The 10,930-nt window shown below is 42.6% G+C and overlaps 1 long non-coding RNA gene across 1 annotated transcript; it reads right to left on the bottom strand.

Annotated features, from left to right (window-relative positions):
• Positions 1 to 9,041: 9,041 nt before the first annotated feature.
• Positions 9,042 to 10,643, bottom strand: LOC147337000 (uncharacterized). The gene is made up of 2 exons (XR_015128344.1): positions 10,146 to 10,643; positions 9,042 to 9,310 (listed from the first exon to the last, which is right to left on the bottom strand). It is a non-coding gene; the product is annotated as an uncharacterized LOC147337000 (long non-coding RNA).
• Between the last annotated feature and the right edge of the window lie 287 nt (positions 10,644 to 10,930).

The following is a 10,930-nucleotide window of genomic DNA, read 5'->3' as shown; positions in this document are numbered from 1 at the left end:
TCTCATGTCTGATCTGATGATAATAACTGTGACAACACAGAGATTAAATAAAGGACGTTGGTGGGACTTCTTATGTTAGAACTATAACTTCAGTTAAGGAGTGAGACGTAAGGTGACAAGGAGAATGAAGAGAATGAGAAAGAAGTAACTGGGAAGAGAAAATGAAAACAAAAATTTGAAATGATCAAATTTGTGTTAACAGATGATGGTGATTTTAAAAATTCAAGTAATTTAAAGTTTTTATCCTATTTGTTGTTGTTTTTTTCATATTCTTCTATTTGCAAGAGGTTATTAATAAAACAGGTTCTCTTTCTGGTTTCTCTTTTTGGACGCACTCTCTACAGCTCATCACATCCAAAATGGTGGATGTCAAGTACAAAACCTCGACAGAAACAATCAGCAAGAATTTTAGCATCAGTCCAAAATAAAACTGTCCAACTACAGAGTTTTAAAATCCAACTAAACTATGAACAGAGATCTTTTACAAATAGGCTATTGATGAGATGACAGTGGTAACAAAAACGTACACATCCGCGCACACAGACAAAATGGCGGGAGAGCGTTTAACGGTCGACCTCATGAGTCCGTTACCGTGAACTATGGAGCGGCAGATTTGTGCTGGAACTGAGCTGCACACAGCTGATGTTAGCCAGGAAACATTACACACTGCTAACGTTACCTTCACACGGAGCTCCACACGGAGACGATCAGCGTCAGGCACAAACACCAAGTTCAGAAAAGAGGAACTTTGAGCAGGAAGGAAAGAGTCAGAGCGGCGTTTGAGGACACGTTTACAACCACGAACATCAGAATCTGTCTGTGCTGCATTCAAGTGCAACTTGGAAACTCACTAATCTCTGTCATGTTGTCCAAAGATGATTTATTTCTGCTGGTTTTCTTGTTTGAAACACAAACATGTGTCAGCACTTTGTTGTTCTTCACCCTGCAGCATTTGAATATTTCAGGACTAAACTGATCATAAATTCATGATGTCATGACTGAAAGTGCAGACTGAGAGTGGATCACATGATGTTTGAGGTGTGTCATGTGACATGTTCAGTATTGTCACACATGTCTAGATTGTCCCTGATATCATAACTGCTCAAACACTGATGATTATATTTGAAGAATTATTCCTGATGGCAGCAAAGTTTGAATGGAGCTCTCTGTCTGTGCTGATTTGTCGCCCTCTGGAGGTCAAAGCACAAACTGCATGATGTCACTGTAACCACCACAGTGACAGGAAGTGTTTTTATGACTGAAACACTGAACGGCTGCTGTCTTATCATACATGAAGCGAGCAGCGTTCATACAACAGAGGGCAGGGCGCATGCTTGTGACATCACGAAACATGAAGTTGTCTTAAAGAGACACCACACTATTGCGACTGTTACACATGGAAACTTATAAGCATAACTTCTCTCCAACAAACGTGGAACAACAGGAAGATCCTTTATAAACACAAGTCATTTCTTCTTCTTTATATGGAGGAATTAACTGGAAACAAACTTGAAGGACAATTTAAAGGAGTTTCTTACAAAATACTACAGAACTTTAAAATTTAGAGACGAAGCCAAGAAGACACTGCAGAGGTTTCAGCCTGATGTGAACTGTTCTGCTTCTTTCTGTGAGTTACGCACTGAAACAATTTATCATCTATTTGATCAGGATATAAACAGCAGAATCAGAGTTATTTCTAACAGCAGTCTGTTTCATTATTGATCCAACAGCACAGATTTATCACTGATCTCTTAAGAAGAAGAAGAAAGTGTGTACATTATTGTACTTTATTGAGCCCCGTGGGGAAATTGCTCTCTGCATTTAACCCATTCACTCAGTGAAGGAGTGGGCAGCCATTGGGCGCCCGGGGAGCAGTGTGTAGGGACGGTACCTTGCTCAGGGGTACCTCAGGGTAGCTGTTAAGGGGAATCGAACCCCCGACCTTCCGATCATGGGGCAACCACTCTACCTACTGAGCTATCCCTGCCCCTTAAACCTGATCACTTAACTCTTTCACACACAGTGGTCACTACAGTTACAGCTATTCAAAGGCTTGTATTTGTGTCAGTGTTGATGGTATACTTGCACATAAACCACTACATTCGACACTGATGTGTCCCTCCATACCCTGTCAAAACCTGTTGTCCACCTCACTGGACATGTAAAAAACACTCTTTGAAAAGTACACGTTTAAATGAAGTTCAAAAATCTTTTTTCATGCCTAAAGATGAATAAAAACACTTAAGAACAAAATCCTGATTGAGGTTGTCATAATTCATGCGTGAAAGGGTCAAAACTAGAAAATAGACGGGACAGACAGGACTGAGGGACAGGAAAGGGAGGAAGAAAGATGAAGGAAAAGAAAAACAGAAGGGAAGAGGGACAGAGAGAAAGGAAACTTAAAAAGAGAAGAAGAAGAGAAAACAAGCAAAACTAACAGAGCAACATACTAAACACAACACCATCACGTTAATCTAGCTAAGTGTAAACAGCAGTAAATACTAAATATTGAATGCTGTTGTGTAGCAAGCAGGACCGACAGCGCACAATGTGCTTGGGAGTAGCACCAATAGAGGTGTAGTTTATGTCTATGAACAGTGAACACCCGTGTGGATCAGCGCGCTTGTATTCAAAAGGTTTCCCCATGTAATGGTCTGCTAGAGGATGTAGAGAGCCATAGCCCCGCCCCCAGGGCATGAAGCAGGCATGGAGGAGATCCAGCCTCCATGCCTGCTTCTGTCTGTCCCGTCTGTAACAACTGAAAATAAAATAAATAATAACAACAAAGGTCAATCAAATGGACCAATAAAGCAAGGCCGTGATGATCTATTTGGCAAAGTAAATCCATTGGGTCTCCTTGTTGGTCTTCAGACAACAATTCTGACGGCTAAAGAACCAAATGGGAGGCAAAAAAACAAACAAAAAAACAAAAAACTAGAAAATAAACGATCACGTTTTGAGTTGAAAACAGTGACACAGATACAAAATCACATAGTTCATAATAAAAATGACTGCTGTGAATCTTCTAAATCCAGTGGATGATGTTCAGGTTGTGTTTGTGCTGATTACAGAACCACGTGATGACTGCAGTGAAGAAGAGCAGCATATACTGTCACACAGCCCCGATAGCAACATGACTCTGGACCAGATCTGTAGACCAGGTCTGGACTGGAGTCCACCTTTGCAGTGGAACAGACCAGGATGGGATCTGTTTGTTGTTGTCACCTCTGAAGAGCTTTGACGTTCAGTTTTAGACAGTTAAAATCATTATTTGCGCCTAAGAAAGATCCAGTGTTTCTGGTCTAAATGTGTCATATAAATGCATAAACCACAGGATTTACCACTAAGAGCTCCTGTCTGGCCAGAATGCCGTTAGCCCCCTGTGTGGATGTTATAGCGTGGACAGGGTGAAGGCCAGATCAGTGAAAGATAGAAGAAAGCAGAGGAATAGAAGAAAGAAAAGGGACAGAAAAGAAGGGTGGTGGGGAAAAGTCGAGGGTGAAGCAGATGTACACAATGGGTCTCCACCTGCTGCCACAGATGGAGCTCCCACAGCCAGGGGAAGGAGTACAAGCGGTCCAGTGCAGCGGCCAGCCAACCACTGCAGAGGCCGGCCACTTCAGAGAAAGCCAAAGACGGGACCCTGGACCCCAAGAACCACCCGACACCTGGGGGAACCCCGACCGCGCAACTAAGAGGAACAAGCCATCCCCGGAAAACAACCCTCATAGGAGCAGGCCAGCAAGTCTCACACCAGTTGTGACATCACATCCTGTGTCATGCGACACAGTCGTTGTGGTGCGTTGGTCAGTATTGCTTAATTTTTGTAACTTGATCCATTGTGCCGTGGTCGTTGCAATCATGCTCATTTTCCCACCATTTTAATGATGATCCTGCACCGAAGCTCAGAGAGACACGAATACACAGAGTGAGATGTTGAAGCAGTTTGAAAATGTGAATTTGTGGAGAGAACTTTGCAAAAAACACCCTCAACAAAGTCGTGGCTTCCAGTTCTGGCTTCTCCTTATCAGCTCGTGTGGTGTGATCTTGTCTGAATGGTCTAATTTAGGAGAATAGTGCAGCGCCTTCTCCCGCCTTAACGACAGTTAGAAACGACTGCATCTGTGTGCTGACGAGATGAGTTAAATGACCATTGTGGCGGGTATGATGGTGCCAGGGGTGGTTCCAGGGGTGGCGCCACAGGGGCACTGATCCCAGCTGAAATTTGATTGGCCCCCTGAATCAATTTCACACGTTGTTGTGCAAATGGAATAGACCACAGGTGGAAATTATAGGCAATTAGCAAGACATCCCCAATAAAGGAGGGGTTCTGCAGGTGGTGACCACAGACCACTTTTAATAATAATAATGGATTGCATTTATATAGCGCTTTTCAAGAACCTCAAAGCGCTGTACAATTCCACTATTCATTCACTCTCACATTCTTACACTGGTGGAGGCAGCTACAGTTGTAGCCACAGCTGTCCTGGGACAGACTGACAGAAGTGAGGCTGCCATATCGCGCCGTCGGCCCCTCTGGCCAACACCAGTAAGCGGTAGGTGAAGTGTCTTGCCCAAGGACACAACGATGAAACTGTCCAAGGTAGGGCTCGAACCAGCAACCTTCCGATTACAAGACGAACTGCCAACTCTTTTGCCACGATCGCCCACACTTTTCAGTACCTTTGCTTTTTGGTTTGGTCACTTTTGAATCCTGGCAGTGATTTCACTCTAGTGGTAGCATGAGACGGAGTCTACAACCCACACAAGTGGCTCAGGTAGTGCAGCTCATCCAGGATGGCACATCAAGCTATGGCAAAGTGGCTTGCTTTGTCTGTCAGCGTTGTGTCCAGAGCATGAAGGCGCTACAAGGAGACAGACAAGAACATCAGGAGACGTGGAGGAGGCTGTAGGAGGGCAATAACCCCGCAGCATGACCGCTACCTCTGCCTTTCTGCAAGGAGGAAAAAGAGGAGCACAGCCAGAGCCCTGCAAAATGACTTCCAGCAGGCCACAAATGTGTATGTGTATGCTCAAACTGTCAGAAACATACTCCGGACATCCACAGGTGGGAGTTGTGCTACAGCCCAACACCGTGCAGGATGTTTGGCATTTGCCAGAGAACACCAAGATTGGCAACTTCGCCACTGGGGCCCTGTGCTCTTCACAGTCTGGTGACCATTGCTGCCTACAACATCCTCCAGCATGACTGGTTTGGCAGTGGGACAGTAATGGTGTGGGGCGGAATTTTGAGGGGTCGCACAGCACCTCTGGGACATCATGTACCGCTCCAACCAACATGCAACGTTGCACCACAGGCTGTCCAGAAATGGGCGGATCCTTTAGTCCAGGTCTGGGAGGAGATCCCTCAGGACACCATCCAGCACCTCTTCAGGACCAGGGCCTGGCATTGTAGGGAAGTCATACAGGCACATGGAGGCCACACACACTACTGAGCCTCATTTTGACTTGTTTTAAGGACATTATATCAAAGTTGGATCAGCCTGTAGTGTGTGTTTCCACTTAAGTTTTGAGAATCAGAATTGCGTTTATTGGCCAAGTATATGCGCACACATATAAGGAATTTGGTTCCGGTAGATGGTGTCTCTCAACCACAGCAATGAAAATCACAACTAAATGTAAATGACACAATACACACACACACACACACACACACACATCCACATTTTTTGTTAGTTGAATGTTTTGACAAAAAATTTTATATTTATTATATATTTATTTATATTATTTTAATAATATTTAATAACATGAAATAATATTTAATGAGAATATTTCATTCATTTAGATCTGGGACGTCTTTTGTGTTTCCTCTATTTATTTTGAGCAGTGTATGTTGTTTTTGTTTGTTTGTTTGTTTTTTCTCTTTCCAAAAGCACAGTCTATAACTGTGACATTGTTGCTCAATAAATTGCTAATTACATCACACTTGCATTAACATTAAAACGTCAAAATATTCATTATGCAATGGTGCTACATGCTGCAGGAGAAGCTGAATCTTTGAATTTTAGGGGTCAGTTAATGATGGAGGTGTTGCAGGACAGCGGTAGGTAAGAGGAACCGTGGATCTTATTTTTGTTTACTGGACATTTTTAAAATGTGCTGCACTTTCTTACCCGAAATATATTTACAACGTTATGTGTTTTCAGAGGGTTCTCTACACTCCAGTGCAAGTAAGTTCATATGTGTGTTTTGTTTTTGTTTTTTGTTTTACTCAGCTATCATGACCATGGTATTAAATTCCTGCGTGTCACACAGAAACTGCCACAGGTGTTGCCTGGCAGTTATTACTATTACTATTAACTTTGTTTTAAAAAGTTATTAACATGTTATTAAATAGAAACAGGCAGTTTTGCATTTTGCATTTTGCATTTTACACAGAAACTACCAGCTTTAATCAGTGGTAATAACTTAGAAATGACCACATTATGGTCATTTCTAACTGGTTACCCTACTATTACCACCAGCCGTATTTCCCCATTTCTACCGCCAGTTTTGGGCCCTTATTATTCAATTACATACATGTCAGTGTAATATTACGCACCTGTAACCACCATCTACTATGGTATTACTTGGATATTAACGGTTAATACTTAAGTAATTGAGTAGTAATGACTTAGAAATTATCACATTTTTCTTTCCATTTTGATACTCTACTTTTACCCCTTAAACTAGGGCTGGGCGATATGGCCTAAAATTCATATCGCGATATAATTTGAAGCATGTGCGGTAACGATATATATCACGATATATTCTTTTCTTCTGTATAACGTATTTTCCACTTAAAGTCCTTTAATTTTCTCAAAAATCGAGACTGTGCCTTATGTATGAATTCTGGTTGTGCTTACTGACCTCGAACCGATTTTGGCTGCAGAAATCTGTCAAAAAAATGTTTTAGTACAACTTTGGTAAGCAGCACTGCTTGATGGATTGTCAGAGCATTACGACTGCCGTGGTGAGGAGCTTCGTGGAGTAATCTGGGTCCAAAACTCCGTCAACTTCAGGTCCCAAAGTCAAACGAACACTAACGGTGTGTTCACACCGAACGCGATGGACGCGAATAAAACGCCCCAAACGCCCCTAATTTGACGCGTGTACATTCGCGTCTCAACGCGTGTCCAAGAAAAATCCATCGCGCGTCAAAATATGATATTTTGACGCGCGTGAACCGGAAATGTGGGAGGAATGTGGGAGGGAGTTGTGCCAGACCTGGTTTTGCAAGATGGCAGCTATCGAGCTAGCGCTTGAAGAGAGAGTCTCCCTTCTCTATGTACTGTGGAGAGCAGAGCAGCGGCGTAAAAGACGTCCTCGCCGTACCTGGGTCCATCAGGTCCTCCAGAGGCATGAGCAGTTTGGTGAGTTTCACCACTTGCTCCAGGAGCTGCGCCTGGATGACGGCCGATTCCAGCGCTATCACCGTCGGCCAGTTTGAGGACCTGCTTTCCCTCGTCGGTCCCAGCATCGCCCGCCTAGACACCAACTACAGACGCTCAATCCAACCTGCAGAGCGCCTGTCTGTCTGCCTGAGGTTAGTAAAACTATTTAATACGGTAGTCCTTTATTGATATCTGTGCTAATATGCTAATCCATCCAGTTATACACTGCTAACATGGATGTGCTATGCTAACAGTGAATGCTGTCGGTGTTTACTGAAAGCAAACTGTGGTACATAGTCGACTGTTTATAATATTTCTAGTGATACTCAGAAGCTCTCATCAAGTCCCGATTTAATTCGATTTATGCTGTTATCAGTGTTTGCAATGATAGCATGGCTGTGGTGTCACATCAATGTATGCGCTCGGTGTTTGCTGATATCAAACTGTAGCATTAGCACCACTGAGTTAACCTTTGTAGTGATACTCACTCCTTTTTATTTAGACCTGGTTTAATTCTGGGATAGTTGAATATTTGTATATAATCCCTGCAGCTGTCAGACTCTATAGCAGGGGTCACAGCCTTTATTAAAACAGAGTTAGATAAAACTGTGAACAGTTTGGTTCATCTCTAGTTACATGGTTCTATCTTGATAAGCTGTCTTATCAAAGATTAATTTTTGAAAAATATTAATGATTTAAGCAAGGAAAGGGCTACATGTCAACACACAACTCTTTATTTCTATTAATGTCTTACTTCATTCCTACCTGATTGACATGTTTAGGAATTATGAGTGATTGGCTCACTGTAGTTGTGAAAGTTGCTACCAATCAAATTATGATATGTTAAAGTTAAAACAAAACACAACTGTTTTAGATATTATCTAATATACATTTTGTAATTATCCTTATAATTACAAAAGGTTTTATGTAAGATTCATGTTTTGTGATTTAAATCTGACATCACAAAAGTATTTTGGAATTTGAATAATGTATTTTGTAACTGCAGTACACATAATACTGATTTTGAACAATTTTGTCCAGGTTCCTTGTCACCGGGGACTCCTTCAGGACCATCGCGTTCAGTTTCAGAGTCGGTGTGTCCACGGTGAGCCAGATCACCCCCCAGGCAGCGACGTCCATCTGGGACTGTCTAGTGGACGACTTCATGGCTGTGCCTTCACCTGGAGACTGGCGGTCCATCACAGAGGGATTCCAGGAGCGCTGGAACTTTCCTCTCTGCTGTGCAGCTCTGGATGGGAAGCACATCCAGACAAAGGCACCCCATATATCATATAGGAGACACACACATTGATATACACTAAATATTCATTTCATTTCTTTTTTGTGGTGCCCAAATTGATGCACCTGCTTGATTTTGTTTAAACAATTATTGCACACTTTCTGTAAATCCAGTAAACTTCTTTTCACTTCTCAAATATCACTGTGTGTGTCTCCTGTATGATATTTAACTGACATTTTTTATTGTAACAACCAACAATTTATACAGGAAAATAATGTCTATTAACAAGGTTGCCCAAACTTCTGCATCCCACTGTATCAGTATATTTTGTCATTAGTATAATATGAAATAAATTCTACATGTGTCAAGTTGTGTGCCAACATTTGCTGTGTAGTAGAACTGAGACATTAGTCATTATAAACATTTATTTGAAATAATATTAAAAGTCTCAAACAGAAAAACATTAAACATAAATATATAAAATATAAGAATTTACAGAGAGACAGGAATAAAAAGGACCAGCTGCTCTCCAGAGCAGGAACAAGGCTGAGGAGGAAATGCTCCATTGGAGACTGGTGTGGCCTCTTCAGGGACTCCAGGATGGCCAGCTCCACCGCCGATGGACCGTCCTGGGACCCGTCCCTCATCTGCCTCGGAGCCGTCCTCCTCTGTGGGCCTGTAAAACAGCACAAAACACAAAGAAATGAGAAGGCTGCTACTAGATTTTAATTTCAACATTGAAAAAAAAAAAAAACAATAACAGGATATAATCAGATTGGTTGTAGATATTTAGTAAAGGTGATCACAAGGGAATCCCACCGACTAAAAAGGTATCAGTGCTTGCTGTACATATCTGTGGGTGCAGCAGCAGGAGCTCAGGGACTGGGGATGCTCTGCTGCAGAATCAGTTGGTTCTATCAATACAGTATTAAATGTTAACAGGTTGGATATAATAATCGTAGAGTAGACAGTGGTCCCTCATTTATTGCAGGGGTTCTCAGAATAACTAGCCCCTGGTCACAGTTCTCACAATTGATTCTCAAAGTGCAAACCTTTGTAGATTGCAAAACGTAAAAGTATTATTATGCCGCGGTTTGTCTTCATCTGCCCGCCACTTTCGTGCGCCTTTTTCCCTCACGGTGCAGGTGTCTATTTCCGAATGAGGCTCATAGTTATGGGTGTTTTTGTGCTGTTTTTTCTATTGGACGCGATGGTTATCAAAACCAAACGTGATAAATTTGGCAAGCGCAGGAGATTTGTCAATCAGGCTGCAGAATGCAATGCTGTACTGTGCAATAAAAAATCAGCGAAAAAGCAAAGCAGTGACGGATGAACAGCGGGACCACTGTGTGCTGTTTATTAATAAACAATAAAATATATTCCTAAATGACAACATGCATAAAAGCAGAACGGTATTTGTACGTCAGTGGGAAAATAGCGGTGGCTTGCTAGCTTTTGTGCGGCTTCCCCGGGTCAGTGAAAACTTTCAAAAGAGAAATGAATGAACTTACCAGGTTGCCCGATCTCTTCACATATCTTCCTCCAAGCTCGGTCCTTTTTATTCCTGTCTCGGTACTGAAAGCAGCTGGTGTTGTACAGCTCCGAGTTGTTTGCTACCGCATTGATTAGCCTTCCCCTCCATTGAAGTATGAAAGGCTTTGGCTGGATCTGCCCCTTTGACCTAGGTAACAGCCACGTCACCAGGCTCCTGATTGGTTGTCGCGGCGCGATTTGACGCTGGAGTTCAGATTTTTCCAACTCGAGCGGTAGACGCGAAACGCGCGTATGCACAAAATGCAACACAAAAACTCACGCGCGTGGTTTTATTCGCGAGTCAAACGCGCCAGACGCGCTACACTGACGCGCGTTTCACGCGTTTTGGCGTTTTCGCGACGCAAATCTGCTTCCGAATTTTCGCGGGACCCGCAATCGCGCGTCATCGCGCCTTTCCATTGACTTTACATGTAAACCTGACGCTCTATTCGCGTCCATCGCGTTCGGTGTGAACACACCGTAAGAGTTAAAAACGGTCTAAATTCTTTCGTCTTTAATTAAATCATCAGTGTTGCTGCTTTATCGGGTGTAACAATTAAGTTTTACATCCAGGCATCCATGAAAACAGAATTTATTAAATTTAACGGAGTTAGAAGTTAACAGGAAGTTAGCTCGCTAGCTTCCACCTAACCATTTCATACCATGTTCTGACTGAGAGATTTTTGAAACTAATTCAAACGTACAGCTCTGCTGCCACTTCCAACATAAATGAAGACAGGAAACTAAACAGCAGTGGCGTTTG

This window comes from Aulonocara sp. 'chitande type north' Nkhata Bay, linkage group LG3 (assembly GCF_057382095.1).
Source record: "Aulonocara sp. 'chitande type north' Nkhata Bay isolate Kocher_YH1m ecotype deep benthic linkage group LG3, A_spYH_male_GT1.1, whole genome shotgun sequence".
In the NCBI taxonomy this organism is placed as follows: Eukaryota; Metazoa; Chordata; class Actinopteri; order Cichliformes; family Cichlidae; genus Aulonocara; species Aulonocara sp. 'chitande type north' Nkhata Bay.
This window is presented reverse-complemented; position numbering and strand designations above follow the sequence as displayed.